The sequence below is a fragment of the Mus caroli genome, unplaced genomic scaffold (assembly GCF_978045245.1).
Source record: "Mus caroli unplaced genomic scaffold, Mus_caroli_1 scaffold_5, whole genome shotgun sequence".
Taxonomy (NCBI): Eukaryota; Metazoa; Chordata; class Mammalia; order Rodentia; family Muridae; genus Mus; species Mus caroli.
Window position 1 is genome coordinate 154,710,649 of NW_028227260.1, and position 9,455 is coordinate 154,720,103.

A 9,455-nucleotide genomic window follows, 5' to 3' on the forward strand; every position below is an offset into this window, starting at 1 on the left:
TCAGGGTCAACTCTGGGATGATGGTCTTAGGTTCTATATGAAAGTGAAAGATCCTGAGAGAGAGAGTGAAGCCCCTAGACCTGTGTCCAAAATAGACCTCAGTAATGGCAGGGAGTAGAACTCGCCCCATTGTTCCAGGATGACAGGTGTTTGTGGTTTTTGCCTTTCTATAGCCCAATGCCAGGTGTCTGTGGGTTTTGAGCCTTTATAAACCCCTTACCCTTTGAGCTCGTGGTCAACTCCTCTACCCCTGTGTGGGATACGAGTCATCTCCAGTGCACTGGTTTTTACAGAATAAACCTCTTGCAATTTGCGCCAAGACCGTTTATCATGAGTGATTTGGGGTGTCGCCTCTCCTGAGTCAGAATGTGGGGGAGTCCTCAAATGGTGGGTCTTTAAAAAGCAGGCAGTGCAAGCCAGAGAGAGCAAGCCAGTAAACATGATTCCTTCAAGGCCTTTGTATCAGTTCTTGCCTTCAGATTTCTGCTTTGAGTTCCAGCTTTGAGTTCTCACTCCCTTGGATGATGGACCACAAGCTGTAAGATAAAGTAAAACCATTCCTCCCCAAACTGCTTTTGGTCATGGCATTTCACTACAACAAAAACCCTAACAAAGATTGTTGGCAATGGTATTTGGCCATATTCATACAAGGTAAACCCAAGAGTAGAACACTTCCAGAAGACTGATGCAGCAATTGCTATTGTCCATAATCTTTCATTGTCCTTAGCTGGGAGCTCATGGAATTTTTTTACTTTTATGTAGAACACTCAATGCTGTGTGCTGTTTTACCTCTATCTATTCAAATTAATCCCTTATAACACCCATACTTAAGCCTTAAGAAATTCTAAGGTAGTGCTCACTTCAGCAGCACATATACTAAAATTGAAATGATACAGAGAAGTTTAACATGATGCCTATACAAGGATGACACGCAAAATCATGAAGAGTCCCATATTTTTATCTTAGGATAAGCAGTGAGTATAACACATCTGTTACAAATACCACCGGGAGTAACTGGAATCAGCAGGAGACAGGGACATAGGAACCCGACCAAAACAGTGGCTCGGGTTCCTTCTAATCTGCACCTGTCTACCTTGGGCACAAACTTGGCAGCCAGTCCCACAGCCCCCAGAGGAGGCTCCACTTCCAGACACTCTAGCATGACCAAGATCGTAGGATCCCAGGACCCCAGAAGCTTGGTCACACCAGGATCTCAGAGTCTCAGAGGCAGCTGGACTCCCAGGAACTCTGACACACCCAGAATCTCAGGATCACAGAATCATGAGATCACAGAGACAGCTGGAATCTGAAGAGTTCTGAATCAACCCAGATTACAAGAAGGACAGGCTTCAGTCAGATATAGCGAGGGCAAGAAGCACTAGATATAATCAGATGGCAGGAGGCAAGCATAAGTACAGAAGCAAGAGAAACCAAGGTTACTTGGCATCATCAGAACCCAATTCTCCTACCATAGCACGTCATGAATACACCATCACAAGGGAAAAGAAAGATTTGGATCTAAAGTCACTTCTCATGATGATGATAGAGGACTTTAAGAAGGACATAAATAACTCCCTTAAAGACATACAGGAGAACATAGGTAAACAGCTAGAATCCGTTAAAGATAAAACACAAAAATCACTTAAAGTATCACAGAAAAACACAATCAAACAGGTGAAGGGATTGAACAAAACCATCCAAGATCTAAAAATGGAAATAGAAACAATAAAGAAATCACAAAGGGAGACAACATTGGAGTTAGAAAACCTAGGAAGGACATCAGGAGTCATAGATGCAAGCATCACCAACAAAATACAAGAGATAAAAGAGAGAATCTCAGGTGCAGAAGATACCGTAGAAAACATTGACAGAACAGTCAAAGAAAATGCAAAATGTAAAAAGCTCCTAACCCCAAACATCCAGGAAATCCAGGACACAATGAGAAAACCAAACCTAAGAATAACAGGTATAGAAGACAGTGAAGATTCCCAACTTAAAGTGCCAGTAAATATCTTCAACAAAATTATAGAAGAAAACTTCCCTAACCTAAAGAAAGAGATGCCCAAAAACATATAAGAATCCTACAGAACTCCAAAAAGACTGGGCCAGAAAAGAAATTCCTCCTGTCACATAATAGTCAAAACAACAAATGAACAAAACAAAGTAAGAATATTAAAGAACAGTAAGGGGAAAAGGTCAAGTAACATATAAAGGCAGGTCTATCATAATTACACAAGACTTCTCACCAGAGACTATGAAAAACAGAAGATCCTGGACAGATATCATACAAACCCTAAGAGAATATAAATGCCAGCCCAGACTACTATACCCAACAAAATGCTCAATTACCATAGATGGAGAAAACAAGGTCCCATTTATCAATTCTTGATCTTAGAGAATGAGCCATTGGAGTTCTATTTAGGAAATTTTCCCCTGTGCCAATGAGTTCAAGGCTCTTTCCTACTTTGTCTTCTATTAGATTCAATGTAGCTTCTGCCTGGTCCTTGCTGGTGGGGCAGACCCCTAGTTGGTTTGCACCTATGAAAACTCTATATCCTGATCCATCCTAGAGGACCCGATGTACTCAGAGCAGTTGGTAAGAACACCCCTACCCCCACCCCCAAGTCCTGGAGCTGCTCCTGGGAGCCTAGTGGACACTGGACCCATCACCCAACAAATCTCTGCCACCCCTAGATACCACTACCCTTTTGTCCCATCCACACTTTCTACCCAGTCCTTGTTGCTGGGGCAGATCCCTAGTTGGTCTGCTCTCATGAAGATGCCATATCCTGACTCATCCTAGAGGACCTGCTGCACTCAGAGCAGTTGTCTGAAGACCTCCAAGGAGACCTACTGAAGCTAGGGCAACAGATCAACAGCTTCTCTGCCCATGTGAAGAGCCCGCAGTTGGAAGGCACCATAGGTGATTGAATGCAGCCAGGGCTGCTGGCCTACTGGGAGACCTGAAGCAACCCAGGGACAAAAGACACAACTCCATACAGTTACCCAGACCAACAAGCAACAGGGATATCCAGATGGCAAAAGACAAGCTCAAGACCATTAAGCAACAGAAGCCAAAGTACATGGGCATCATCAGAACCCAGTTCTCCCACCACAGCAATCCCCAAATACCAACCAACACACCTGAGAAACAGGAATCTGTCCTAAAATCCTATCTCATGAAGATAATAAAGTCCTTTAAGGAGGATATCAATAACTCATGAAAGAAATACAGGAAAACACAAGTAAACAGGTGAAGGAATTGAATAAAGCATCCAAAACCTAAAGATGGAAGTAGAAACAATAAAGAAAATACAAATGGAGGCAAACCTGGAAATGGAAAACCTAGGAAAGGGGTCGGGAATTAAACATGTAAGTATTACCAACAGAATACAAGAGATATAACAGAAAATCTTAGGTGTAGAAGACACAGAAGAGATTACATAACTGTCAAAGAAAATTCAGAAAATAAAAAACTCTTAACCCAAAGTATCCAGGAAATTGAGGACACAATGAAAAGACCAAATCTAAGAAGAATCAGAATAGAGGAGAACGAAGATTCCCAGGTCAAAGAACCTGAAAATGTCTTCAACAAAATCATAGACGAAAACTTCCACAACCTAAAGAAAGAGATGGTCATAAAGGTACAAGAAGCCTATAACCGCCCCCCCCCAAAAAATGGGATCAGAAAAGAAAATCTTCGTGTCACATAATTATCAAAACACTAAATGCAGCCGGGCGTGGTGGCGCACGCCTTTAATCCCAGCACTCGGGAGGCAGAGGCAGGCGGATTTCTGAGTTCGAGGCCAGCCTGGTCTACAGAGTGAGTTCCAGGACAGCCAGGGCTATACAGAGAAACCCTGTCTTGAAAAACCAAAAAAAAAAAAAAAAACAAAAAAAAACAAAAAACAAAAAACACTAAATGCACAGAGCAAAGAAATAATATTAAAAGTTGCAAGGGAAAAAGGCCAAGTAACATACAAACTTAAACCTATTATCAGAATTACACCAGACTTCTCAACAGAGACACTAAAAGCCAGAAGAGCCTGGTCAGAGGTCATGCTGACTTTAAGAGAACACAGATACCTGCTCAGGCTACTATACCCAGCAAAACTTTCAATCCACATAGATGGAGAAACCAAAATATTCCAGGAAAAAAAACAAATTCAAACAGTATCAACTAACCCAGACCTACAGAGGATCCTAAGGAAAACTCCAACACAAGGAAGATACCTGCACCAAAGAAAAGACAAGATATTAAGCATCTCACAACAATGTCAAAAGAAGAGAACCACAAGTACATAAAGCCACCTTCAAAAACAAACATATCAGGAACCAACTGTCATCTCTCTTTAATATCTCTCAATACTAATGGACTCAACTCACCTATAAAAATATATAAGATAACAGACTGGATATGCAAGCAAGATCCAGCATTTTGCTTCATAAAAGAAACACATCAACAACAGAGACAGGCACTGTCTCAGAGGGAAAAGGGTGGAAAAAGATATTCCAAGCAAATGCTCTCAGGAAACAAGCAGGAGACGCCATCCCTATATCCAATAAGATAGACTTTCAACCAAAAGCTAACAACAATGATGAAGAAGGACACCTCATATTCATTAAGGGGAAAATCCACCAAGAGAAAGTCTCAAATTCATGAAAGCACCCAAATTCATGAAAGAAACTTTACTAAACTTTACTAAAACTCAAAACACACATTGAACCCCACACAATAATAGTGAGAGATTTCAAAAACCACTCTCGCCAATGGACAGGTCATTGAAACAGAAAATAAACAGAGACACAGTGAAACTAAGAGAGGTTATGAACTAAATGGATTTAACAGATATCTACAGAATATTTCGCCATAAAATAGAAGAATACACCTTCTTCTCAGCACCTCATGGTACCTTCTCCAAAATCAACCATAAAATTGGTCACAAAACAACCCTCAACAGATACAAGAAGGTTTAAATAATACCATGCATCCTATCAGATCACCATGGCCTAAAGCTGATCTTCAATAACAGCAAAAACTACAGAAAGTCCACATACAAATGGATACTGAATAATTCTCTACTCAATGGCAAGATTGTCAGGCAAGAAAAAAAAAGAAAGAAATTAAAGACTTTTTTGAATTTAGGGAAAATACTGACATATCATGCCCAAACTTATGGGACACAATTAAAGCAGTGCTAAGAAGAAGTTCATAGCACTAAGTGCCCTGATAAAGAAACTGGAGAGATCTTACACTAACAACTTAACGACACACCTGGGAGGTCTAGAACAAAAAAAAAAAAGGCAAACTCACCCAAAAGGAGTAGAATGCAGGAAATAGTCAAACTCAGGGCCAAAATCAACGAAATAGAAACAAAGAAAACAACACAAAGAATCAGCAAAACCAAAAGCTGGTTCTTTGAGAGAATTAACAAGATAGATTAACCCCTAGCCAAACTAACTAAAGGGCGAAGTGGCAATATCCATACTAATAAAATCAGAAATGAAAAGGGAGACATAACAACAGAAACGAAGGAAACTTAAAAAATCATCATATCCTACTATAAAAGTCTATACTCAACAAAACTGGAAAATCTAAATGAAATGGATGGTTTTCTAGACAGATACCACATACCAAAGTTAAATCAAGAGAAGGTAAACTATCTAAAAATGCCCATATCACACAAGGAAATATAAGAAGTCATTAAAAACCTCCTGACCAAATAAAATACATAAATAAAAGGCCAGGGCCAGATGGATTTAGTGTAGAATTCTACCAGACCTTCAAAGAGGACCTTATACCAATTTTCCTCAAACTATTCCATAAAATAGAAACAGGAAAATCAAAAAAAAAAATAGAAACAGGAAGAACACTGCGTTAGTATTTTGATGAAGCCACAATTACTCTGATACCTAAACCACACAAGGACCCAACCAAAAATGAGAACTTCAGATCAATCTCACTTATGAATATCGATGCAAACATACTCAATAAAATTCTTGCAAACTGAGCTTGTACAACCACTCTGGAAGTCAGTCTGGTGGTTCCTCAGAAAATTGGACATAATACTACCGGAAGATCCAGCAATACCTCTCCTGGGTATATACCCAGAAGGTGTTCCAACTGGTAATAAGGAGATATGCGCCACTATGTTCATAGCAGCCTTATTTATAATGGCCAGAAGCTGGAAAGAACCCAGATGTCCCTCAACAGAAGAATGGATACAGAAAATGTGATATATTTACACAATACAGTACTACTCAGCTATTAAAAACAATGGATTTATGAAATTCGTGGACAAATGGATGTATCTGGAGGATATCATCTTTAGTGAGGTAACCCAATCACGAAAGAAGTCATTAGATATGCACTCACTGATAAGTGGATATTAGCCCAGAAACATAGAACACCCAAGAAAAAATTTGCAAAACACAAGAAAATCAAGAAGAGGGAAGACCATTGGGTGGATACTTCATTCCTCCTTAGAATAGGGAACAAAATACCCATGAAAGGAGTTACAGAGACAAAGTTTAGAGCTAAGACGAAAGAATGGACTATCCAGAGACTACCCCACCCAGGGATCCATTCCATAATCAGTCACAAAACTCAGACACTATTGCATATGCCAGAAAGTTTTTGCTGAAGGAATCCTGTTATAGCTGTCTCGTATGAGGCTAGGATGCTCACAGTCATCTATTGGATGGAACACAGGGCCCCCAATGGAGAAGCTAGAGAAAGCACCCAAGGAGCTGAAGAGGTCTGCAACTCTATAGGTGGAATGACAATATGAATTAACCAGTACCCTCAGAGCTTGTATCTCTAGCTGCATATGTAGCAGAAGATGGCCTAGTTGGCCATCACTGGGAAGAGAGGCCCCTAGGTATTGCAAACTTTATATGCCCCAGTACAGGGGAATGCCAGGGCCAAGAAGCAGGAGTGGGTGGGTAGGGGAGGAGGATGGGGGGAGAGTATATGGAACTTTCAGGATAGCATTTGAAATGTATATAAAGATAATATCTAATAAAAAATAAATAAATTAAATAAATTTAAAAACTTCTTGCAAACTGATTCCAGGAACACATTAAAACCATCACTCACCACAATCAAGTAGACTTCATCCCAGGGATGCAAGGTTGCATTAATATACAAAAATCCATTAATGTAGTCCACTATATAAACAAACTCAAAGAAAAAAAAATCACATGGTCATCTTCTTAGATGCAGAACAAAACCATACTTGAAGCAATCCCACTGAAATTGAGGACAAGACAAGGATGCCGACTCTCCCCATATCTATTCAATATAGTACTTGAAGTGTTAGCTAGAACAATAAGACAACAAATGTAGATCAAGGGGATACAAGTTGGTAAAGAAGAAATAAAGGTATCACTATCTGCAGATGATATGATAGTATACATAAACGACCCCAAAAATTTTACCAGAGAACTTTTCCAGCTGATAAACAACTTCAGCAAAGTGGCCAGATATAAAAATAACTCAAATAAACCAGTAGCTTTCCTTTACACAATGGATAAATAGGCTGAGAAAGAAATTAGGAAAACAACTCCCTTAACAACAGGCACAAATAATATAAAAATATCTTGGGGAAACTCTAAACAAACAATACAAAGACCTGTATGACAATAACTTCAAGTCATTCAAGAAAGAAATCGAAGATCTCAGAAAATGGAAAGATCTCCCATGCTCATGAATTGGCAGAATTAACAGTAAAAATGTCGATCCTACCAAAGGCAATCTATAGATTCAATGCAATCCCCATCAAAAACCCAACACAATTCTTCAAAGACATGGAAAGACCAATTGTCAAATTCATCTGGAAAGGCAAAAAAACCAGAATAGTGGGGTTTATTTTAATATATTTTTTATTGTTTTTTGTTTGTTTGTTTTTCTTTTTTAAAAATTTTTAATATTTTTATTAGGTATTTTCCTCAATTACATTTCCAATGCTATCCCAAAAGTCCCCCATACCCTCCCCCCCACTTCCCTACCCACCCATTCCCTTTTTTTTTTGGCCCTGGCGTTCCCCTGTACTGGGGCATATAAAGTTTGCACAACCAATGGGCCTCTCTTTCCAGTGATGGCCGACTAGGCCATCTTTTGATACATATGCAGCTAGAGTCAAGGGCTCCGGGGTACTGGTTAGTTCATAATGTTGTTCCACCTATAGGGTTGCAGATCCCTTTAGCTCCTTGGGTACTTTCTCTAGCTCCTCCATTGGGAGCCCTGTGATCCATCCAATAGCTGACTGTGAGCATCCACATCTGTGTTTGCTACGCCCCGGCATAGTCTCACAAGAGACAGCTATATTTGGGTCCTTTCAGCAAAATCTTGCTAGTGTATGCAATGGTGTCAGCGTTTGGAAGCTGATTATGGGACGGATCCCTGCATATGGCAGTCTCTAGATGGTCCATCCTTTCGTCACAGCTCCAAACTTTGTCTCTGTAACTCCTTCTATGGGTGTTTTGTTCCCAATTCTAAGAAGGGGCACAGTGTCCCCACTTTGGTCTTCATTCTTCTTGAATTTCATGTGTTTAGCAAATTGTATCTTATATCTTGGGTATCCTAAGTTTCTGGGCTAATATTCACTTATCAGTGAGTACATATTGTGCGAGTTCCTTTGGGATTATGTTACCTCACTCAGGATGATGCCCTCCAGGTCCATCCATTTGCCTAGGAATTTCATAAATTCATTCTTTTTAATAGCTGAGTAGTACTCCATTGTGTAAATGTACCACATTTTCTGTATCCATTCCTCTGTTGAGGGGCATCTGGGTTCTTTCCAGCCTCTGGCTATTATAAATAAGGCTGCTATGAACATAGTGGAGCATGTGTCCTTCTTACCGGTTGGGACATCTTCTGGGTATATGCCCAGGAGAGGTATTGCTGGATCCTCCGGTAGTACTATGTCCAATTTTCTGAGGAACCGCCAGACTGATTTCCAGAGTGGTTGTACAAGCTTGCAATCCCACCAACAATGGAGGAGTGTTCCTCTTTCTCCACATCCTCGCCCTTGTCTGCAGTCACCTGAATTTTTGATCTTAGCCATTCTGACTGGTGTGAGGTGGAATCTCAGGGTTGTTTTGATTTGCATTTCCCTGATGATTAAGGATGTTGAACATTTTTTCATGTGCTTCTTTGGGTAGGGCATATTTAAAGCAAGAAACCAAAACTCAAGGAAGTGGGGAGGGAGTTGTTGGATAATACCAAAGATACCAGTTAAGAGTCCCAAGGAAGTGCAAAGTCACAAGAGTCACAAGTAATACCTGGTAATTGTGCAGGTTATCTCTCAAGACAGTTTCTAAGAGCCCCTAACAATAGCACATTTGCATAGCGGGTTCAGGCAATGGTCAGGGTGACTTTCTTTGAATGAACACTCTTTGAACCCAGGAAGTGGGTGGGTGGAGGAATGTTGCTATCTGTTTTATGATTAGCA

The 9,455-nt window shown here is 40.2% G+C and overlaps 1 non-coding gene across 1 annotated transcript; it reads left to right on the forward strand.

Annotated features, from left to right (window-relative positions):
• The first annotated feature begins 852 nt into the window (after positions 1–852).
• On the forward strand, positions 853–959 carry LOC115030281 (U6 spliceosomal RNA). The gene has a single exon (XR_003835868.1). It is a non-coding gene; the product is annotated as a U6 spliceosomal RNA (small nuclear RNA).
• The last annotated feature ends 8,496 nt before the right edge of the window (positions 960–9,455 follow it).